General features: G+C 38.4%; 1 protein-coding gene across 7 annotated transcripts in view; it reads right to left on the bottom strand.

Annotated features, from left to right (window-relative positions):
- TENM1 (teneurin transmembrane protein 1) overlaps nt 1-25,610 on the bottom strand; it is an 848,278-nt gene that overhangs the window by 515,493 nt on the left and 307,175 nt on the right. For 6 of the 7 annotated variants that reach the window (XM_048070576.2, XM_067005240.1, XM_067005241.1 and 3 more), the window contains one exon: nt 1,696-1,800. The gene's annotated coding sequence lies outside the window, so the exon portion shown is untranslated. Of the gene's footprint in view, nt 1-1,695; nt 1,801-13,338; nt 13,357-25,610 lie in introns of those variants that run through there. The other variant, XM_067005245.1, reaches the window with a different exon arrangement.

The raw sequence follows: 25,610 nt of genomic DNA on the forward strand, positions 1-25,610 counted from the left end.
CTGAAATAAAAATATAAGACACCAAAAAGAAAGGTGAAGACCTACAGATGGATCAAGAGAACTTTTTTCAAATTCCATCAAGAATGGTTTAAGTTTGAATTTTTTTTTTAAATGGACCCTGTCTGTAACTAGTTCTATATATGGACCCCATTTTCCTCCCATAAACAGTGCTAAAAATTCGTTTTTGAATTATATAAACGTTTTTGTTTCATAATATTTTCCAGTCTTAAAGACCAATACCATGAGAGCTGTTTTGTAGCTACTCAGCAAATGGATTACTCAAATTCTGTAAGATCAAATATTAGTCAAAATGGGTTTCTGTGACTGTCCCCAGCTTTTAGCAGAAATGATATCCAAGATGCACAATGCAGAATGCAATTGTGCTGTAAGGCACAGCTGCAGTAAGATGGGATTCAGAAACCGTTAGATTATTTGGCAAACCCACAAAGATTTACACACAGCATGTCCAACAATCTACATATGTCAGAGTAGTTTCTGATAACAATTGCACAGAAAATATTTTAGGAATGCTTGTAACAGCCAGTTATGTATATTATCAACTCTATGTCTGGAAGTACAACTGTCCCTCAGTGAACATGCTTTAAAAACTACACCTACTAAAACCAACTTTACTTATGGCTGACAGCACGCTCTGACGATGCCAGTGAGATTTTTCCAAGCTAATGATATCCTTTATACAGCTAGAAAAGAAACATTATAAATGTTTTTCCTGAGAGAGACTGTAGGTAACACACATGCTCAACAATCCCAAACCAAATGCATGATATTGTATTTCGAAAAGCAGAGAAGCCAACAGGCTTTCTAGACTATCGGTTTTCATATGAGGCGGCTGAGTAGCCACCGAGCCTGAACTGTACCGGCTGGGATGACTTTTAACCTGGCCCATGGCAGAAATCTGAGAATGCAGAAAGGACTGAATGGGGAAAATGGGAGTGAGATCCTGATATTCTCTTTTGTTAAACATCAGCAGTGACTACAGAGGTGGCCACTGCAGGCTATACTTTCCATACTCAAAAAAGGCTCATGTTTTTCAGACCATGTCTCCCTTACATCATTATCCCATCATGGCTAATTAAATCATTGTACTACTCCTCTCTGTGTCGTGTCACCTCTAGTTCTGCCTGTCTTGTTGTATATTACTGCAATCCTAATGACATAGCACAAGTAGTCAGTTCCAGGTACTTCAGAAAGATCCATTATCAACAGCAAAGGACATCGTAGCTCTAGGTGCTGAAATGGGAAAGTCTTTTAATACAGCACCCAATACCTATGCATATCTGGAGAACATAAATCTGTACTGACCTCAAACTGAATTTTAAATAACTTCAGAATTGTTAATTATATTCATAAGTTTAGCATCAAGATGTCAAACAATCTTTTAAAGGAGTCCACAGTGCAGAGGGTTGCATTCAGCAATTCCAGAGCTCCTGTTCCTATCAGTCACCTGTATCCTGTGGCCACATCAAGAGTAAACCTCTCAAACAAACCACCCAACCTTCAGCACATGCAAGAACATAATGGTAGTTATAGACCCTTAGTATTAAGATGCTTAACATGAACCTATTTAGCTCTCAACAAAATTTTTTAATGTCATTGATCCTGGATTTTTTTAAAGCTACTTTCTGTTCCTTTGACAGATGTGCTATGCTGCATTTCATTACTTTCTCTCCTTACCTCGTTCTTCTTTTGTTTTAGATAAGTGATGAGGCTTTCGGAGAAGATTAAGCACTGGCAGGCAAAGCAATGGCCCAAACACGGTTTTAATTGGAACCTCAAATCCTGCGGAAAAAATAAGAAATTAAACCATTAATAATTTAACTTTACTAGCAGAGTGAGTCCATGTATCCTGTTTTAGGCAGCTTTTAAAGTATTTCTTCGCATTTGATTTCAACAGGTACAAAATGTATTAGTCAAACCACATTAGAAATAAAATCAAGATCTCAGTGAGGTACGCACAGCTGCTTAGAAGTGCTACCCCAAGTAGTTCTCACATAGGCATGCAGTCTACCGAATACTAGTAATATGTCAGAATTTACTTAAGCCTCGTGTCTGTAAAGAAAGCTTTCTTCTCTAACATCTAAAAATCTTCCCATTATTGTATAACATGTATAGTATTTTCCTATGCTGCTACAATACACTCTTGCCCCGCGAATGCTTGACAGAGTGCAACCGTTATATAGCAATATGACTCAAATGCAACTAAGACATAATGCTAAACAATTCAAGCTTCAAGACAAAAGGTAGTGAAAGAAATTTCATTTCTGTTGAGATTGGCAAAGGCTCTAAACATAAATACCTCCATAAAAGTAAACCATAAAAGCAATTTTTTTACAGAGTCAGAGGTTATGTGTTGCAGTATTGGGCAAGCGGCAACCAAATAGCCAACAAAATGAAACAACTTGGCGTATGAGCAGCTTATTTCTGAAAATGAGACGTTCTTGCATTAATAATTTTTCTTCAGGTATATGTTAGAAAAAAATCACACATACTTCACAAAATACCTTTAAACTTTTTTTCTGAGAAATTTATTTTGTATTTTAAAAGACCCTAGGCCAGGTTCTTATAGAGAGTAACTGGCATTGATCCAATGATTTTGGTGGATCAGCAGTAAGTTGTACAAGTAGCTGCTAATCCAACCAACAGAGTTGAAATTGTCTACATTTTCAAAGGCACGTCAAGGGAGGAGGTGGCGTTTCATTTTCTTACTTGGCTGTTATGGACAGCAAGCATAAATAAACTTAATTTGGGATTAAAATTGAATTTATGGCCCATGAACCTCAGCCACACCAGGCTGCTGGAATTCAAAAGGCATTTCGTAATAGGCAACTGGTTATCATTAGGTGTATTCAATTACATTATTACCATTATTCAGTGCAGTAAATATATCTAAAGCCTGTGTAGAAAGTGGCATTTGGAGCTGCTGTAAGAGCATGTACTCACAAAAGCACCTTTCAAAATGATAGTTTGGATGAGTAGTGCTTTTATATTTTATTGTTAAGTGAGGGCTGCAGGCTCTCAGGGTGGGGTGTGTGTGTTGAAGTCTAAATAACTAGAACAGTTGGCAATTTAACAGTTTTATTATTTTTGTAATTAAAATTTCTTTTCTGGACAACCAATTTACTCAAACATTTCTCTGAATACTCATCAGTAGAGTTTCTTCAAGCACAGAGGGAATTTCTGGTCAAGATGAGGGTAAGAGAAATAGAAAACCACAGTTCAAGTCTGTAGCCTGACCAGTTTTGGAGAAACCTTAAAATCTTTCCCTAAATAATGTTCTTCTTTCGGAATTCTACTCAGGATCCAAGTCCACATAAGTCCAAAGCTTTGGTCCACAGTCTGACTACGTAGTCTACAGTTTCCTTTCAAGAGTGTCTACCCAAAGACAACACCACGTGTACGTGATAATCTGCTTGCAGTGCTCCTTGGGATTGAAAGCAGCTGCACTTGCCTTGCACGGCACAGAGATTAGGTTTTGTCCTAACAGAACCTGCAAGGACAAGGCTACATCTCCCTGCATCATACTCATCTGCCCATTATGTCCTCCCAGAAAGCAGAAGCGGGAGATCACAGCACTGATGCACCACAGAGGCCGTGCAAGAGCCAGTGCAGATCAAGCACAGTTGACGAAGCACGATTAATAACCTTGGCACTCAAGCAAGTCTGAACACAGTGGTTCAGATGAGTCTGTATCATGTTTTCCAGTATATCTGGTTGTACTCCTGAGTTATCAAGGCCTTTTCCACCACCCAGGTTTGTCAACCTTTCCTCACCCGGCTACATAACAAAGAACAGATAGATGTTATCGCTTGATTAGGTGCAAAGTCAGATGAAACTGACTCAGTGAAAGTTGCCACGGGTGCTGGGAATGAATTTTAACCTAAAGAGATGGAACCAAAGCAGAGGCAGCCTACACCATCAGCTTCACACCAAAAGTCCTGCTATTCATATAATGATAGACTTGCAGATTTCTAATGTTCCACAACTGGGAAGCAACTGATGTTCAACACCAGCAATTTAGCCCTAGAAATTTTTAGAGGTTTATAAAACCGCTTTTTCTCCAGAAATTCAGAAATGAGTTTGAGGGGAAAACAGGACATTTCTTCCTGAAAACAATTTTAAGTCTAAATATCACTCCTTCACTTCTTTCTCTATCAATAAATAATTTTCAACATAACTACTGGGCTTTTCTACATACATTTCAAAAATATCTTAAACTGCAAGCTCTCCAAGCAGCATAGCTCCTTTTAGAAAAAAAGAACATTTAAGTCAGTCATTCAATAAATAGCTATTCAAAGGCATTACTAATGTTTCACAGGAGGCAATTTTAGAGCCTGGTGTTCTAAATGAGGCCCAGGTACTAAGTCTCTGCCTAATTTAAAGAATGTATCTATTTGTCTACGGAGCTATAAAAATAACAGATACAAAAATAACAACCACAATAGCCATCATTATAGTTTCGTAGCCAAGCCTGCCAGAAACAAGAAAGGACAATATCTTATCTCGAGCAGTAAAAACAGGACAGCATGGCAGTTTGTCCCCCTCTGGAAATGTGAGAGCCCCCAGGGCACACAGATTGTGTGCTGCACGTGAGGCACAAGAACACTTTGGCTGGGATCCATGAGAAGGATAATTGAACAAAAAAAATAATCAAAATCGTTGAATAGTTTGACTATAAACATACTAATTGATGCTTCAGGCACAGGAAATTCAATAAAATGGTGAAGCATACAGTAAAACAAATCTCACAGCGGTCTTCAAATTAATTCACATTCACAGAAATATCATAAAGATAACTAAGAGAGGGGAATTAACTCCATCTGACTAACAAACTCCATTTATTTAGAGAATAACCACGTTGCTTGATTTACTGCCAGCACGTCCTTTACTGTTCCACCAGTTGTACATGTCCACTTGCTCTTATTTTACATCAACCAGATTTTTCAGTATTTGGAAGAGGGCCACGCTTCACCAAATCATGATGTACTATAATATTAAATTTATTCTAAGTTTGCTTTACCATGATTAATATGTGCTTGGAATGTAACAAGAGAAGAAATGTCAGCATTTCCTCCACAGCATGTGTTTGTGTAAGAATATACTTGAAAGAAGTATGTGAGAGCCTGACATGTCCTTGGGGTATGAATAAAAGCTTGTAAAAGAAAATATTTCAAAAAAGACAGCTCTGACTTTAGCCAGCACTGGGGACAAGGGATATTTCACCTAAAACATGTCAGTCATTCATAGGTACAGCTGAAATCATACAGAGGACATATTTTAAAACCTGGTGATTTACATAGAAACCCCAAGCCAGAGACACCCTGTGGGTGACAAAAACGACACAAACTTTAACTGTAGTTTCATTTTTCATAATAACAGTGAGCCAAACTTGCTCACTTCAAATTGATAAAACTAAATGATAAAGAAAACTACTATTTTTGGGGAAAAAAGTCCAGGGTAAGAGAGAGAAAACTCCATGTAGAACATGATTCCTTAGCGGAGAAGACATTTCCCTAGGTTGTGCTCTATCTAATGCCACATGCGGGCCACACTAACTCAGTTCTGTAGGAAAGGACTGAATTTATTCAAAGCTATTGAGATTTGTAACATATATGTTTTAAGTAAAGCTGACTTTTAATTGGGTCTATTTCATTAAAGATATTATTTCCTACGCTTCAGAGTCTGTTCCATTTTTGTGAATCCCCTTATTTCCTTTCTGACAGCGAGACAATTAACCGAGTACAGAGACAAATCCAGCTATAACTTGCAGTATTTCTTCTATGTAATACATAAAAAATTTACACGAACTCTCATCTCATCCAAAGTTATCATCAACAATTTCTTAAAGAAATAATAATAATAGATTGATCGAAGTGTGAAATCCTAATATCTGAAACATGAAATCTCTCTCCGTGTTGATCAAGTCCAGTTCCAGAGCCTAATTTTTCTTCTGCATGGATGATTCAGTATCCTAGAAGTTCAGGACTGAAGTTAACACTTTCCAATTCTGCACACTGATCCTGTTTCTCTCCTATGTATGATAGCTGGTGTCTAACGAAGAGCATACGCTACAGCCTCAGTAGGAGCATGGGGTGCTGCTCAGACCCTGAACCCCTAACCATTGCTAACCAACTATGTTGACGATTGTCAGCTTGCAAGAATTAAGTGTCTTTGAGACCTCTGTCTTCCCATGAAATTCACTCCAAAATAGTGTCAGAAGTAAACAGGCGAAAACAGATGTGCATAAAGCATAAACCCGGTCTCCTTAGTAAAAGGGACCAGAACTACATTGCGTAAGAGACATTTTCCAACTGGAGTGAGTAAACTACAAGACCGACCAGAAAACTGCATTGAACTGTGTACTGAGATACTGGGAATGGATGATTCCTGCTGCTCCCCAACAGTAATAATGTAAGAAGGTTTAAATTTGAATCAAAGGTCCCAGATGCTTTAACATAACATTGAACAGTCATCTCCTCATATAACTAATTCTACAACAGGAAACTTGGTATCTATTCTCAGAGTGATGCTTGCTGTTCCTTATAAACCAACTCCTAGCTTCCATTTAGCGCCTGCTAGCTGGGGTTTTGTTTTGGTGTTCTGTGTGTTTTGTTTTTCTCTTTTTGAATGTTGAATTGTGTAAATAGATACAAAAGAAAACAGGAGATTTGTTTTATGCTTCCTTTTGTACGTTTATCTTTTGAAATTAGCTATAATAGTGCCTTTGTATTAATAACAAGCCCATTAGCGACAGACAACAGCAATTAGGAGATAGTCTCTTTGTCTTTATCAAGCATGAATGTCAGCTGAGAATACGCAGAGTGGTTCAAATTGCATTCTCTAGTGTGGAGGGTGTCATAATTTTGACAAGGCAAAATATGCAGGGTTTCCTGACAGAAATGAAAGCTCCAAATACTGTCTTTCTCCAGCTGAGGGAAGATGTTTACAGACAACAAATTTAACACTAATAAAGCAGTTAAACCTCTGAAGGCATTTTTCTAACCCATGAATTCCTGATTTGCTACACTCAGACATCCTCTCTCTTTAAGCATCTCCTTTAATTTGTACTGAAATCTTCTGTGCCCTATTCTAGCCCATAATAGGTCCGTCTGTGGACTCTCTTTAAGGCCTACAAGGTCACTGTGCTTAAGGATCTTTCTTCTCTGCGCCACACTATTAAGATTTTCTATTAGTTTTCCAGCCTAGACGGAAAATCAGCCTCTTGGAACAGACCATGTTCTGGATGCTTATTCCTGAAAAAACATCATTTTTGGTTTTTGAACACCAAAACCTTTTTTATTAACACGTGAAGGGCTGACTGAAAGCGGGCTTTCTGCAGTGAGAGACATGAAAAGGGCTGCTCTTTTCTCTTTCCCATTCAAAGTGCTTATGTCCTTCTTTCTTAGAAATATTTTCAATCTTACTACTATCAGTAAAACACCTGCTTTCAATAATAACCATTTAATTCAAATTTTGCTTAGGCTGCATCCGGAAAATAATTTTCCAACAAATAAATTGATTTTATTAGTTACTTATCCCACTCTGTTATTTGCTGTTGTGACAATCTAAACAGTTATGCTGGTTCCCTACCCAAAAGGTCTCAGCATTAGCATGTAATTACTTAGTTAAGCTTCAAATTCATTTGTTGTTAGTTTTGTTCCTTTGAATAGTTCCTCATTAAGTTATTGCAGGGAGCTGTGTTTGCAGAGCAAAACAGAAAAATACAAGCTCTTTATTGAATTCTTTCAATACCCCCTTTTTATCTTTAAACTAGCCAATTAGCATATTAATTAGATGTAGTACTCACAATTCTACAATTAACTGTGGGCATCACAATCTACTGATTTCGAGTAATGCCAGCTGTACTTATATCCTAACATCTTTACTTAACTTTGCTCAGATGACATGCTACAATACTAGATGTTTTTATTTTGAAATACATCTTATTAATGGTAAGTATCCAAGTGGATTGTTTTTGGACTTTGTCAAAATTTTCCAGTCCTAACAAATAAACATCAGGCTCATTAATTAGCTGAGAAATGAAACCCAACTGACCTCAAAGCTTACTCCTTTTCTATTTTTACTAGCTTCTACTTTTTATTTCTATTATATCTTTTATTTTGACTTCTCAGGCTCAACTGCTTCTCCTCACTATTTCCACAATTCCAACAGAACTAAAACCTTCACAGACCAGCAACACCTTTGAATGAGAATAACTATTTGTGAACCAAATCCAAAATATTTTCTACTCTGATGCAGACTGCTGCTTAGGGACATTTGGGCATTACCAAAATCTCACTGAGAGCACCCACCACCACTGCCAAGGCTGGTTTATTTCTCCCACTTCGGTTATTAACATTATACCCAGCATAGCTGGAATTACTCCAATAAATGTAACAAAATTGAAGTTTTTACCTTTCTAAGCCACGACTTAATAGCTGAAAATGGAGAAAGCATGTCAACGGCTATTCTGCACGTCCTGCAACTACGCACACTTGAGATACTGGATATCAGCGTGTAGATGTGGGTGCAAGAGAACCGAGGAGCACATACCCTCTCCTGGCACTACCCTGCAATTGAATTGTGTCCACTATGTTGTCTGAGAGCAGCTCCAGGCCTGCCTGAGTGGTAAATAAACAAACAAGTAAATAACCCCCCCCCCAAAACAGCCAGTGCAGACGCACAACATTTCTGGTCTGTTAATCATGCCTTGTCCTGCAGTGATTTTTGGAAATCGGTCTTCCATAAATGGCTGCGAAGTTGCTGCCTCATGACAATCTTGCTGATCAGGAGAAAGGACAGCTGTTGTATGGCACCAAGAAGGGAGACTGCAGTCCTGGTTAGCCCCTTCAGGAGCTGTACAAAACAGAAGGGGGGAAGAGCAACTACATTCCTCATCCCAAACTGTGTCTTCCAAATGAGGCTCAGCTGGGAATGGATGCTCCATCTGGGGCTATTTTTGAATATAAACAAGCTCAGTAATAAATTCATAATGGAAAAAATTCTCATTTACAGCAAAATACAAATATTCTGTGTTTGCGGGGTGAGTACACCACGGGTTGGTCCACAGCGGTCAAAATACTTCTGACAACCAATAAACATCTGATGACAATTTCAGTGTAAGTGTTTACATTTGCTGAGTAAAATTCATCTACTAGACCCGCAAGGTCACACTTGCTGTAGCTAAACATTTTACAATACAAAGAATTCATTTAAATGCAACATTCTGGTAATGCTCTCATAAAACTACGGTAGCTGAGATCTGTCTTTTCACATGAACTCAAAGGGACACAAACATTTATGGCCCAAGTCTGATAGCCTGAATACAAAATGCCTATCTAAATAGTTATAAACTGACTCCATCTAGAATATTACAAGATTGAGGACTATATGGGTGACTGCCCTGTAGAGACAGAGCTGCTGGATTGCAATTATTCCTGAGAGTTTCCCAAACATAAAAAGCCCTGTTCCTGTATGGTGTGATAAACACCAGCCTCGTCTGCAGCACTCCCTTCCTTCCGCTGTCCTCTGGACTTGGGCAAAAATCCAAAGCAATTAAAAAAAATGAAAAGATAAATTACAGGCTGCCCACTTATCAGATTTCTATCTTTGCAAAAGCCTATTGATATTAACAGGTGTTTATGAAGTCACATATATACTAAGACAGTATTTCAAGCTGGCTGCGGCCTTGCAGGAACGTACATAATGTACATTATATTTTTGAGAAACCTGGCAGACCTGGGCATTTCATATTCAGTTTCATATAGACATTGATGTATTGAGTGATGTACGGTGCGTATGCTTTGCATTTGTTTGAAATATCTCTGACAAGTAGATATTTTTGAATTAGTGATCTAAAGATTTTTTTGATGATATAATTATGAGCTTGAGGCTGAATTTTCAGAAGTGAATTTGGTGGTAGATTTGCAATTCAAAGAAGTTACTTAAATTAACAAAAATGCCCTAAAAGAACAGCTGTCTACCTGACTGATCCAAGAAAATGAACACTGAAAATAAACAGCTGCCCTGTAGAAGACTATGTGATAAAACTAATCACCCTTCGCATAATGTATTTATTTTCCCCTGTGCTTATTACAGACTCAGTGAACCTTCAAAGCTATAAATATTTAAATGTAACAGACATCCCAGGCATGTGAGTTCAAGTGACAGTAGCCTGACTACAGCAAATCCAATCCAGAAATCACTAGGTCTGGTAATTATATAACACTCCACCATTTTTTTAATCCATTATTTTTTTTTTTTGGTATACCCATAAAACCTATTTAAAAGACCTTTCCGGTTAAATCTGAATGTTTTCCAAACAAGAAAAGGCTCAAAGCCTACAGCTCTCCATATCATCACAACAACATAATAGACGTTGTAGAGATCAGAAGGATGTATTGAAAGTCACTAGGATAAATATCCCCAGGTGCTGTACTTCATCCTACATCCACCAAAATCAAGTCACTGAGGTAGCCAAGAAATGACAATATCCACTAGCTGAGAAGTCTGAGCTACATTTTTTCCACTTCCAAAAAGCCAGATGAAAGCGTTGACAAAAGAAAGGATGCCTAGTAATAATTTTGGAGTGCAAGCTAGGGGATTAGCTTTAGATACAGTTATTTTCATAGCTGTGAGGACTCCGCAGTCGCAACCCGGATTAAGACAGTTCACAGAGTCCCAACTGGCAGAAACCGCTGTGCCACAAATGAAATAAACTGAAAACGAATCAATTTTCCTCTTACTGTGTCCATGTAGGGAAGGAAGGTGGGACGTCCTTTCCTTCAGACCTTTTTTCCACTCCAGCAATTTGCAGAGGCTTCTACCATTAGAATACTCTCCACAGCACCTGCTCTTCCCTCCTCATTCCCTGAGCAGCAGGCCCTACCGGGACAATCCAAAAACAGCGCCAGCAAGTTCAGTTATGGCAAAGGGCACGAGAGATAGCATCTAAGCAAAGCTAATCCAACTATCCATCACTTGCCTTGCTTTACGGGCATGAAACATAGCTTGGTCTGATTTATGAAGGAATCTGTGGTGTCCAGAAAGCCTCTTTTGGAAAGTGTGATTTGGGATGCTGTCTCTGACACTGAAGCAAGCAGAAAGCTATGACGGCTACGGAGGCAGTCCCTGAACTAAGGCACCATGGATGTACCCTTACAGTTTCACCCATCCCCACACCATCTAACTGCATGAAGGACTTTCTCCTTAAAGCACCTGGCTTCCCAAGCATGCCAACCCTGCTGTACAATGAGCAGAACGAGCATTTTTCTGTTCTCAAGGAGGGAAGAAGCTCTTCTCTCTCCAGAGTCTCAAACTCAGCAGAAGAGATGAGGGAACCAGGCTGACACCTAGACATACCCTCTTAGGTGTAACATGCAGATGTCCCTCAGAGACAACTGAACAGCTGTGTGGTTTGTCACACTTGGCATTTTCCTTGTATCCCTGTACAGGCTTTATCAGAACCTCTCACAAACAGTGTGGGATTCTTTTTGAGGCGTGTATGCTTCCACTAACCCTTCAAAATCACACCTGAGAGAAGCTCCAGTCCCCACCCAAGTCAACAGGAGGCTTTCCACTGATTTTAATGAGAGCTGGAGGTTGCGGTGTCAGCCCTCAATGAGGCCGTTTCTTCCTTTTCTAATTCCAAAATTGCCTTGCACAGACTGTCTGGAAGGATATAAAGAAGATTATCAACAATATTCTGAACTAGCTTAACCTAAAAAAAAGTATTTATTCTAAAAGGTCTCAGTGCACTCAGATGTATGACATGCTATGAATATTCAGTATGGCCCCCTCCCCAGTAACCATTCTTTGCAACGCTACTTTTACTAAAAGCCATTTTGATGCAACGTATAGAAAAGATAAGACTTCTTACACAAAATAGGATTCACTGGAAATGCTTTCTAATGACATTTTTATACTATGTAAGCTATCCTGCCTGCATTCTGTGGCTCATCCTATATTTGCTGCTACAATACGCTCTGCCGTGCTGCAAGTTAAAGAAGGACAAATGTAGCCATCCTCAAGCCTGCATATAGAAATATACTTTTGCAATCAGATGACCCAAGTGCTTCTCAATCCTGAAATATTTAACTTGCATACCCTCACTGTGCTATCAAAATCATTACACATTCTTTAAAATTAATAAAAAAAAAAATCTTAAAAGACCATTAATAAACAGGCACGAGAGAAAAGAATTTTTAATAGCTCCTTTTAATTGTGTTTATCTCAGTGTGAAACCATGTCAAAAAGCCTGCAGCAAATGTATTTTGTTAAAAGTACCACTTGCGCAGCAGGCGCTAAACATTAGAAAGCAAGCTTGTCATTAGTGGGCTACAACTGAAAAGGCTACTAAGGCTCGTGTAAGTTATTAATACATCTTAAAAATGCAAGACAGAGATTAAACTCCTTTTACACCATACAAGATTTTAATTCTACTTTCTATTCATGTTATTTAGCTCATAACGCCCTGGCTTACATCACCGGTAGAGATCCCTGGTCTGCCTTCTTCCCCATGTGAAATCTCCACTGCTCTGCCCCCAGCCTGCTTCTGGGGCTCCTGGATTTTACTTGTGTGTTTATGCAAATTGAATTGGTAATTTTGCTTGTTTTCTCAGATTATTTATATGGTCAATAGAGTATAAGAGATGAGAATTTTTTACTTAAATCCACTGTGGTATTTGTGACTCCTGGGATTTCTGCAGATGTGGTTTCAGGCTGCACTGAGCCAGTTTAATGCTGAGCTGACACTGCAAGTGGCAACTCTGCTCGTCTCCAATTTCCCAATCCAATTCATGTCCAACCAAGAGCTGGAGTCAGTTGGCTTATCACATGAAATGTTGTACTCTTTCAGGGTTATTTTTCCATAGGATCAGCCACACTACCAGTACAGAAAAAACGGGAAAGCATCAGGAGCACCAAGGCACAGCGGAGGAAGCAGGCTTCTATTTTAGGCAGTAAAATGCCAGTAAATCAGTTTCCTTTAACATGGAGCACGAATCACCAAATCTGCCTGTTTATAGAGAAGGGCTGAAATCTAAAAGAGACCGGTGTCAACTAGTAAGTGCATGTACAGAATCCCAGTGGAGGAAATGAGCTACCTATTGTATAGCCTATTTAAAGCCTTGACTGAATTTGTAATTCATTCATTCGCAGCTTTCCACCATGAACAGGCAATACACAGACACAATGCAACATTTTTTTCCCGTAGGTCTTTGAAATCTGACAGAGAATAAGAAAGAAGAAATATGAGAGATCCCTTGGCAACAGAGCTATGATCAGAAATTGTGTTACTTTAAAACACGAGCAGGCTCTCACCTCAGCAGGCTATAGACTCTCAACCACCAGCTGCATGGGTCAGCGCACATGTTCATCTACCAAGCTGTGAAAAGAACTTCTGGGGGTTAGAAGCCAATTTTGTTAGCTTTATTTTACTTACAGAAGATTACTCTTATTCTACAGATGACTTTTAATCACAAAAATGTACTGAAAAGACAATGGAAGGCCCAAAACACAATTTCATCCAATTTTTACAGTTGAACATATATTGATACTCTCCAGTATCATCAAGGGTTGCAAAACAAAAGCTGCATGAAAAATATTTTATTCTGAAGTATCCACAACGTTGGTGCCATTTCCCAAACTGCAGCACCCTACAGACCGGAATGGTGCTTGGGCTGTTTGAGCATTGATAGCTGCCTCCCTAACGTGTTTGTCACTCGAGGTTTAGTGAAGCATAGTAGACACATAAACATAAGCCAAAATTACGAACTTAAGTTTTTTCTAAATAAGCTTTAGGAAAGGCAGCCTCTGGGAACGGCAGAGTCTCCCTCCCAGCTGGCCCTGCAGGGGATGCTCAAAGAAGGACAACACGCGTGCACCACGGCATGCCGGGTCAGAGCCCTCCTGTGGCACTCTCGCTGCTGCCCTCTAAATGAAGCTTAAGGTCTTTCATTTTACTTATAAAATCTTAATGCCCAGGTTCCTGCCTATTTGAGGGATCATATTTTCCATAAAATATGGTATTACAGAAAGCTTTCAAGCCTGAAAGCCCTTTCATTTTAAGAGACTAGTGTCAAGATATTATCCATCATACAACAGAAGAAGGAGACCACAAGGTGCTTCTCTGTTTCAGTGGAAAATGCAAGTTTCCAGCAATAAGAAAACATTGTTTTCTTCAGAAAAATAGGGAGTGAGGGTCGGCAAAGAGGATGGACAGGAATTAGAAGAGCCAATAGAAAGAGTAGGACAGAACTGCAGAAAAGTGTGTAATTTGATATTTTAGTCCAAAATAGAACATTTCTTACCCATCTCCAGCCAGCAGATCACTTTGCTTTGATTGCTTAGGTTGAATTTCTTATTTTTAATAACTGATATAACAAGATCTCGTTTTGCCTTAATTAAAATTCATTGTCTTTGGGAAGGTGTGGATATATATATATTTAATATTGTAAAACAATTCCAAACAATTATAGTAAGTCAAAATGAGGGAAAGGCAACAGAGTGCACAACACTGTCAGACAGAATTGCAGAATACAGGAGACAAGTTCTTACTTAGGGCTTTCTTGAAGGATATTAACCACAAACACCAGTTACCATTTGAATACTTCTCCCCTCCTACTTTCAGAGTTTAGTCAGCTACAAAGAATGAAGAAACTCTCTCGTTCCAGTTATTCTATCCCAGTTTCATTAAAAAAACAACAACAAACAAACAAAAAACTCTCCCCCACATATCAAAATAGGTTTCTCATATCTGTCCCTCTGCAATCCCTCCACCCAGCTTTACATGTGAATATCAGTGTTCTCGACTACATTAAACTCTTTAAGTACTTCAGTCTTTCAACCTTCATGAGAGGCTTTATCAATCACTGAATTTTATAGGGAGGATCCCAAATTTTGATACAAATGTTAAGGTTGACAGATTAAGGCAAGAATAAATAAAACCAGTACATTATTGCAGCAAGGATGCAGTCAATGTTGTGTAAAATGAGGTGGTCTGTCTATTTTGAATTGCTTTAGGAGCCTGGAAAACACGGAGCCATCCTTCCGAGCACGGTCAAGGCCCACTTAACATCAATATTTATGTATTTCTAAATAAATCCCAATAAGACCAAGACTTTGTTGAAGTTACGGGTTAATTGCCTGTGAATATAGGCTCTACGCTTTTATCTTTAAAATGATTTGCAGAAGTGCTTGGGTGAAAATGGAACAATATTTTCATGTTATCTCAGAAAAGCACATATCACACTAAGGCTGTTCTACATGTGAGTTGTTTGAATCTTAAATTTGACAAAAGCGCGAATACCAAGTGCTCAACACCTATGGAAACCTCACCTGTGTTTCCCTCCTTCTAGATAACTGAGGTAAACCCCATTGCAGCAGAGAGATGGGGGCTCTTCAGTAGCTGACGACGGCCACATCTCGCGGACAACACGTGAGCAAGAGGCGAAATTTCACGACAGAGGTTCAGCAATCAGACAATTTATTCTCACTTCATGGAGCCCAATTTTCTGTCTTATTGTGCTAAATCAATGGCTCGTATTACAATGCTTTATGCCATCTCACACCGTCAAATGTCCCTGTGCTTGTGTGGGAATCGGTTGCAATGGGATAAAGTCTAAGTCTCTCCTTCATTAACAGTTAAGCACAAAGAAGAAAATCGCTACAGGTATTAGCTCTTTAAATACAGGCATTCTTTCGCGCTAATCAGCTTCTTCTTTTTCATTTTATTCATGATTAATATGGAGGTAGGGACTTTGTGTGTCACATCTGTCAAATAGCAAGGTTCTGACCTACTTTGCTGCTATAATAAGGACAATATTCCCTCTACAGAGCAGTGCAATAAAAATCTTCCCTTCACTGCAGGTTTTTGGAGGGAATAGTGATAGTCTTAAGTAAAAGGAAACACTACTTGGGGAGAGAAATGGATGGATATTTAAAAAAATCTCAACTTTGAAAAAATATCCCAAAGAGACATTATGAAAGCTAGAATAAATCACCATCATAACTCCCCCAAATACTTATTTGCCTAAAACAGGTAGAGAACCTAAAACTAGACAGATGCATTGACATTTTTCTTGACAGATTCATAACCTTATGGCTCCCAAAACTTTAATGTTCAATAACATTTCATTAGTATACTCCAGTGTATTTATTACTATGCATTATTAATACAGATATGTGCCTAGGAGATGTACAGTTTGTAATTATTTTTCCTTTCAAAACATAATAGCTTCACACTGGGCTTGTTGCAGCTACAATATTTCATCTCTGAATGCTCCTTCAAACATTCCGGGGCTGTGACAGAAATTTGTATTTGAACAGAAAAGCTGTCACGAAGGTGCTATTGTGCTATCCATCACATTTTTAATCCTGACCATACTTAGATGTTAGTGAAGCTATCTGTCCAGGACACTAAACAAAGATTGAAATTATGCCTTCCGTTCTTACACATCAAAGCCGCAAAGTTAGACCTGTATTCAGTAGGCCTGTATTACACTATTAATTTCCTATTAGTTCTCAGCTATGCAAATTCCAGCCATGGTGTCACTGTGGTTTAGACATGCAACCTTGATTTCGGCATCAAAAAATGGAGCCTGTCACTTTTCATAATTTTACAGGAGATTCTACAAATGTAAATCCTTTTTCATCCTGTCATCCTTTTATGTCTTTAATGAGTTTGCTCACTAACAGTGCAGAATCTTAATTTCAACATTCAGAAATACTGTTACTATAACTTTCAGCATCTGAAGAAGCTGCTTAATTGAAGTGTAATTTATACCTAGTTTTAGAAAAAGCAATGACGTTTAGATTTTCAATTTTCTTTTTCCTTCCCTCCCGTTTACATTTCACATTCCTGAAGAAAAAAAGTTGCAGTTTAAAACTGAACTGAAGCTTCTAAAACAAAGTCTTTAATCAGGAGCACATTATGTACTATAACATGATTCCTTAGCTGTTAAAATCTAACATTTGTAAAAACAAATGGCACGCACTTGACAGGCAAATTACACATGGATTACCATTTGTTAAAATTTCATCACAGAAAATAGTTTAACTGTTGGGGATAAGAGCCAAGATCAACCTGACAAGTACTCTACATGAAAGATTAGCATATTCTCTTCCAGAGGTTTATGCTTAATTTAGATGCATCGACTTTTTGCCACCATTGCTGACCTTTATGTCTAATCAAAGTCCCTTTGAATCCAAATCCCCAACCTTTTATCTCTCCTGACAGCTTTTAATTTGAAGCCTTGTAATAAAGTCTATTAAAATTCAAAATGTATCTGTGTTTAAGGCTTGGTTCGCTTTGCTGGATTTTCAAATGGGCTGATTACAGAGACACCAAACTTTTCACTTTAAGATTTAGACCATGCTGAAAGAGCATTTGGAAGAAGAATCAACCTAAATTTTTAGTTATAATGCACAAAGATTGTATATATGGCATAACTCAAAATAAAAATATCTGTAAGTAGCACTGAACACAGACATAGCGCGAGTCGGGACATGCAACTGCATTCGTGTTAGCGGGCACGGGCAGCATGGGTTCAGTGTATCAGCCTGGGGCAGGACAGGCAGCGCTGTTCTGAAGTAAGTTATTACAAACTCATTTACACAAAAAACACATGCCCGATATCTACAATGAAACATGAACACAAGTTAGATTTCATATCTTTGCATGGGTACTGGTTATAGAATTAAACAAACAAATCCGAAAACCACCTCTGAATAACTGCTGTCCCCAGAAAAAGGGCATGAAAGCTCAGTGTTTGCCCATAAGGGCTCAGAGGTCTCTCCATAAGGATCTCACACCAAAATAAGGAGTCTTGTAGCTCTGAGAACAAAACAAACAAACAAACAAAAAAAACAACAGCAAAAGAAACAACAACAAAACAAACACCCATCTTTTGGGAGCATCTTGTTCCCTTTACTATACACTATTTAAAGCTCTTGAATTTGTTGCAGAACTTCTGTTCTAAACACAATATTCCTTAACTGCCACAGACCACAGATGGATTTAAACCTTGATGTTTTGTTTAAAAAAATGTTAATACTTCACAGCTGCTTAAAAGGCACAACTTCTCACATCTAATTAACTTATTCTGTAATCCCAGCCCGGCAAATTATGCCTCACCCTCATCGGATGCAAGTGAAATGCTGGATGAGGCAACGAACTTCTGAAATACAAAGAAATACAAATCGATGACACCAGCTCCACAGCTGCACTGGAGAACCCAGAGAGGGTATTTGCGAAGTTAGCCTAGCTAAATACACATGGAAGAGAAATGACTGCCTTCCTCTCAGCGCTGAAAGCACCAGGAGGTTGCAGGTGCAAGTGTAGCTAGGCTACACTTTTATTTTCTCCTGTTGTTATTCTTCCTCTTTATGGTCTCTTTAGAACATCCTCCTTTCCAAAGGCTGATAACTAAAAATAAGCTGAACATCTTCCATTGCTTCAGCTGCTTTCACAACATTATCAAAAGCTTTCCAAGCAGTGCCTCCAGACAGATGCTCCTCATCTCCCAGTGCCATTTTCTGGCACTCTAGCTGAGCATTTATTGCAGATATACTCAATGTCACCCCAGCTCAGCTGTTTCTGCCTAAAATGGCTGCTGCATCATCCACAGATTTTTATTTTTTAATAGAAATTGGCTTATATAATTTATATACTTGTTTGTTGAAAGCAACTGTTTTGACATCATTTAAAACTTACTTGTACCCACACTGTGTCATTAGGGAAAAACGTATGCACTTTGCCCTATGTCCTTGACCATCAACATGAAAGTGAAAATTTCTCTGATCCTGAAATAAGCTACAAAGACTTGTCAAATGAAATTCATATTTTAAACTTACTTTTCCTTGCACTTTTTTTTTTTTACACAACTATTAGCACGTTATTTTCTTTTCCGTGATAATAATAGCTAGGTTAACAACAATAATTAACAATTACTAGATAGGAGGCTTCTTATGTTTTAAACTTGGAGTTAAATATTTTAACTTACTTTACTTTTTTTTTTTTTTACTTTAAAATAGAGTTAAACATAACTTTACCTACAAATGAGTAAGAAGATAACTAAAAACTAAACTTCAAATTTCAAAGATTTGTCCCCATAAAAATCATCAAGTATGATTACCCTAACCAAAGAAAAGAGGTAAAAGTACATTAATAATAAACAATGCACTTATAGACTTAGATTCTGTGGTGATATAAAATCTCTCAAATCTACCAGAAGTTGAGATGTCTACAGAAATGTAGAATTCCTCAGATCTTAACAAAGAGAAAACAACACAAAACCACTCACTTCTACAGCTGCAGAGTAAGGCTTTGCAACACTTTAAGATGTTCAAACCACCACCAACATAAGCAAAGCAATGTTTGCCAAACACTGTTTGGGTTTTACAAATGACTAGTCAGTCTATTTGACCTGAATTCCCTGGGTTATTTACAAGCATTTATGCAAAACTCACTGCATGCTGTAGCCAGAAATAAGAAAAATGGGACAAGATGATGAGACAAGCTGGACATAATCATCATTTTAGTAATACATCATTCCTCTGATGCATTGCACTGAATTGCACATTCACTTTTTTTTTTTTTTACATTGTTTGTAGGTTAGCATTATTAAGAGAGCCCTACTGCTGATTTTCACTGTGATTTTAAATTGGTTTGCATAATGCCCGTTTACACAGATACACATGCAAAACAGTGCTGCCTGGGTTTTAGCCATCCTGCCTATGATTCCCATCAAAGTACCCATATCCTGCCTCTGAAGGAAAAAAAACAAAACAAAACAAAACAAAAAGAGCTCTCATACTAGATGGTCATTAATTTGATTCTGTTCTCTACAGGATGCCAGAAATAATAAGTTTATAAATGTAAATAAAGTGAAAGTTACGATACTGAAAGTACCACCACCAATTTCAAACACGCTTCAGAATAAAACTTAAAGATCTGCAATATGCCACAACTCCAAGCAAAAAATTACATTAATATAATTATCCATACTTCAGGGAGATATTATCATTTTAGCTAAGTCAAAATGTCAATGAAAACAAAAGAAATTGAACTTTTTCTCCTTCGAGGTTTCCAGTATCTCAGGGGATAATTTCAAAAACTCAAATGCAATATTCAGTGGTATATTCAGCATGGTTAGGGACAGAATATTTAGTATTCAAAGTGGACAGATAATTTTCCAAAAAGCTGGTTTATGTACAAGACTAATCAAGATATTCATTTCCCACATCACTTAAACTACGAAGCAATAAAAGAAGTCTAATGGTTAAGCAGCAATAAAAAGCTTAATGAGCCAAATGATACTTTCTAATGCCATTGATTTGCATTATGGAGGGGAAAAAAATTTTTAAAAATCCCACCAACTTGAATTTAATTCTCAGTTGAAATCTAGCTTCTCTGCCAGGAGAAAGAAGCTGTGGGGTTAGCTTATATTATATAGCCTTCCAGGTCTTCAGGAAGAAGGCAGAGGGAATACACAAAGCTGATCCCTCGTCTTCCCAGGTGGGGCTGCAGCCAGTGAGCACACGCTCGTAACAGCAGCTGGTGGAAGCGTTAGAAAATTACTTTTTGAATCTCACACCTGTAAAGCTAAGATGCAGGACTGAGCCTGGTAAATCTAAATCAGAAAAAAAAAAAAGCCAACTACCTGATGTCCAGAGCCATGTCTCACCGTCAGTGGTGGATCTACCCGTGCGGAGCACCTATATACTAGGAAAGGTTTTCCAGGACCACTGCCCTTCACATAACATTCCTTATTTGCGAGCACTCTGATAACATCAAACTAATGCCAGAACAAGAAGTGACTTTCCTCTATCCTCAGTTTAGCTCTCCATACTAAGAGGTTTAGAAGGTACCTAAAAACAGTCTATCTGCCACTCTTTAATTAACAGCCAAAAAGCATATTAAAAAAAAAAATCCCTTGAAACATGCATGCAGGAGGCACGATGTGCTATATCTGAGAGGCTATTCAAATAATGAAAAGAAAACCTGATGAGATTTTCTATATATTGTCAGAGATGTCTTTTGTCAGTATTAGAGTCTATTTGAAAGAAAAGAGCTTTTCATGACTGGCTTGAGGCTTTGCCAACTCAAGAGTCTGCACCATCTCATTTTTGAAAAAGGACCTGGAATGACCATTGGGAGTAAGGTCTGCGAAAAGAGCTAATTGTCTAATTTATCTGTAGAAGCCTTTCAGGAGATGAAAAAATAATAATGGTTCCACGTATTTAAATACCTCATTTGGTGATCTCCAGTGCACACGTTTTTAAAGGGGGGAATGCTCTCCTGAGTAACAGAAGGACCTGGAGCAATGACTTTAAACTAAAAACCTAAAAAGCTAAATTTCCAAGAGTAATTAAATTCCACTGAAAACTGAAATCAAGTTAGTGGCTTGGCCTTCTTAGGCAAAACCTTTAAGCAAATAAATAAATAAAGAATAAACTTTTTGAAAAGCAGTCTTTACTTTCGCTGCATTATTTTATTTTCACTTTATTTTTTTAAGTGATCATTTACTACGAGATTCCCCTATTATTCTGATTAGGATTCCAAGTGAGCTAATTCCACAGTCATCTGGCTAAAGAGTACACTGCAGAGACGCCCATGGGATTTTACTGGTTCAAGCTGGTCTGAGCTAAGGGGTTACCAGCTTGCATTTCATTACAATGGACAGTTATGCCAGAGGATATCTTTGTAGAGAATGTGTGTTGATGATTTTCCCAAGCTGATCGTGAGGAAGAGGTCAAATCATTCTCCTTCAACATTTACACTGCATTTGTCACCATCCAATTTCAGCTCTCGCGCAAACACAAGTCTATTTCTTAGCACAACCTCCAGGAGCAAGAAAAGCTCTCTGCTCCTTCTGCATGACTGTGGAAATGAGAAGGGAAGTTTTCTCAGAGGATGTAGGTCATAACTGTACGTCCCCTACCATCTGGTCCTTGAAACCCAGAAAAGGAAGCTGAGTATATTGCATTACAGCCATCTCCACTGACAGACGGTCCCTCCAGGACCGTAACTAACTGGTCAAGTTTCGAACAACCTCCAAACTTCTCTAAGCGCGACTGGAGCCACAGATGTCTTATACTGTCTGGCTCAAATAGGAAACTCTAACCATCTCCTTCATCTGCTTCCCCTATTACTACAGCTAATCTAATGCAAGCATTTGTGTTCAGAAATCATTCCTACCTGAAACTCAACTATTTTTTTCATGTAATCCTCTTAATCAGCCACAGAGCATTTATATATTTAATTCTAGACTACATTTGATGATGGTTAATACTTTAATTAGCTATTTACACATGGTAAAAATTACAGAAGTAATTAAGGATATTCAGATTAATTAAAAGCATTAGGTAGTATTAAATGTGAGAGAACAGATTTTAATTAAATCTTCCAAGCATTTTTTTTAATCTCTTCTGTTGATAAATAAACTGTAGTAACACAATTGTATCTCAATCAGATAGCTTTGCCCCATCCTCACCCATAATTTTTTTTTTTTTTTAAAGCCAGGGGCATTGCCTTATTCTTTGCTGTTCATTAAAAGCTATCTATACGGACCAACTTTCTTCTCCCTCCATGCATTTGCTTTACCAGTATTGATATGGGATGACTGGTACTAAACTGAACCCATTGAAATGCTGCCTTAGTTTCACTGTGGCTTATTTGCACTCTTCTAAAACAGCTGAGATGAATACCTTTTAGCCTGCTATTCAGAGAAAGAACTCTCCTTTATCTACTTAAAACTCAGAAGAATCCAGAGGACTGTAGATACCCCGTGGATTCTAGCATCGCTCTCCAGGCAGTCTGCAGGCAAATCATGGAGTCAGAGATGTGCTACCAGAGAGGGGGCCCCAAGCATATGCTTGCACCCGGGGCAGTACCAAAGATGTACGGTGCAGCAAAGGCTCCACCAGCAGCTGGTTGAGCAAGCTGTAGCAGGGTGTCACAGTGCACAGCACAGGGAAAGGCTGGCAGCCTTGGTAGGTCTATGCTGAATCATCACTTGTGGGCTGAAAAATCACATGGAACACGAAAACACTAGGATGAAATATCAGTTTTGGGATTACCTTCACGCACAGACTGTGTCCCAAAACATGAAATCTACTTAGCAATGGTGGGCTGAAAGATCTGGACAGCCAAAAGGAAAAAATCAGCAGCTAAGACTGGAATCCCAGAAGAAAAGCAAGAGACTTGCAGATACTATAGTATTGTCTGGCATCATGTCTGGTGAACGCCACCTCCACCCACAGAGCTGCCCTGCAGTTTGCCAGGTTAAGTCACCAGGAATAAAGGCTGTGATATTATAAAGCAAGCATCATCGCAAGGTTACTTAGATCAAGGAGTCTGGGATGTTGGAGCGTAGAGAGAAACAAATGGTGTAATTATTTACATTCAGACTACTAATAAGGTATGTGCTATTAAATCATGCAGCTCTTTTCAAAATATCACCATGAAAGCCAGATGACTGTTACATTCATTCAGCATTCCTGCTGTACATATGCAAGCCAGAGTAGGATACCCAAGATCTTCACTCTCGCTCAACAAATGAATCATCCACTTGAATGCCAGTGATGTTTGTTCCATTCCCGTATGTTCCAGAACAGTTTTGTCCTACTTTTGTGTGTATACAGAATTAGAATTGTAAGATGTATCAAGTTTAATCTTTAAATTGGTTTTATTTACAACCTCTAAAGTTCCTTGATTATTTCTAGTAAGGTTTGCATCGATGTTTGCTTAAATTATTCATGACATTTCAGTTGCATCATTGGGTGCTTCAAAGTAAAACTCAAAGTAACTTTTCTTTCCTGAGAACAAAGATATACGCTCCTTGCTCTCAAGCAGAAATTCACACAAAGATGAAAGAAATGTCAAGAATTGTTAATAAACAAATTTGTGGAGTAAATTATAAACAGAAATATGTTTTCTATTTCTAGTGGGAACATATTCTGTCTCTAAAAATGCCTCCAAACCCCAATTAAGTGTATCCAATTAAGGTAATACTTGATTTATCTGGGTCAGAGCTCAAAATTTTTGCCGCCTAAGTAGCATCTGAATTATGTGCTCCCCCTGCGGCTGGAGGAAGTCGCGCTGCCATCAGGCAGGCCCAGAGGAGCAAAGTGCCACTTGGAGAACTGCTGCACGCTGCAGGGAAGATGCTGGTGCCAGACAGCGCCTGTCCCCAAGAGGTGCAGGGACCCTGCTTAGGGCTGCCCTGCCCTCCCCGCCCTCTCCAGCCCTAGCCTTGTGGGGCCAACAAAGGAGATGGGAGACAGCAGGGACTGCCACCTCCATCATGTCCCCATGCTTTTCCTCCCCCCAACACATAGATTCACTCTTTTTCAATTTTCATAAAGCATTAAAACAAATGAATCTACATAAAAGCATGTAACAACAGTATTTCAACATTTTCATGCGTCTCCCCCCCTCCCCCCTCCCTTTTTTTTTTTTTTTTTTTAAATAAAAAACATATTACAACCTGGAATTCCTGGAATTTGTCACCCTAAACTCCTGGTCTTATTTTCGTTTTCTGGCAGCAAGACAAATATCACATTTGTGCATCACAATGGAAGAGTGGGACATTATCAAACTTCTGATTTAAAGCCTTGAATTAAGACATTAAATCAAAAGCTTTTATTCTTTCAGTAAATACACACAATGACAATTTTTGGTGAACGTAAGCAATGACATTTATGAATGAAATGCAAATTCACAGTAAACGGATTAACTATTAAATTTCACATTACAAAATTAGTGGTAACATTTATTTATTTTCAAAAATGTCCTGCAGAACAATGTAAGAAAAGCATAGATTTATTTTCACTAGAAATTTAGCTTCCTCAACAGGTTTCCTCAAGTGCATGATTAAGAATATTTATGTTATCACAACACATTTCTGATTTCACACCAAATCATCTGAAATGTGAAGTTTCATATGGCTTAGAATCACAACCAAGTGGAAGTGTATAAAAGGCTGCCAATATTTGCCTGAAATACTGCACTGTGACAATAGCAGTTGATCCTGATATGCAAGTGAAGGAGAGCATGACTCACTCAGATAGGTGATTTCTTATTCCACCAGGAAGAATGTGGTTAAAAAAAAAAAAAAGAAAAAAAAAGTTTGGACTGAGTACCTTCCTTGAAGGAGGATTTCATTGAAGGGCAGAAAAAAGGCAGTGTTAAGCTGCATTTCCCTTATCATCAGCTTCCACATTAGAAAGCTAAGCAGCTGCAGTTTAAAATGAAAATTCTGATAAGAAAACAGATCACTTTCAGGACACCTTGTATCCCTGTTGAGTCCCCCTACCAGGTAGCTGCTCATCAGTGCAGAAGAGCAGAAGTGAAGGATACAACGCTCTGGCACTGCGACCCCAGACGCACTGACTACAGCACTGACAAAAGAGCCCTGGGCCAAGTGCAAACCAATGTTTTGCACTTCAGCTCGGCCAACAACTTCAGCAGTTCTGCAAGAGGACAACTTAAAGGAAGAGAGGGCAACAGAGATAAAGGGTTACAGCAAGACATTTCTACTTTTCCATTTCTTGTTCGCCTTCCTTAAATTTACCAAGGGAAGAGAAGAATC

This window comes from Anser cygnoides, chromosome 13, assembly GCF_040182565.1.
Source record: "Anser cygnoides isolate HZ-2024a breed goose chromosome 13, Taihu_goose_T2T_genome, whole genome shotgun sequence".
Lineage (NCBI taxonomy): Eukaryota > Metazoa > Chordata > Aves > Anseriformes > Anatidae > Anser > Anser cygnoides.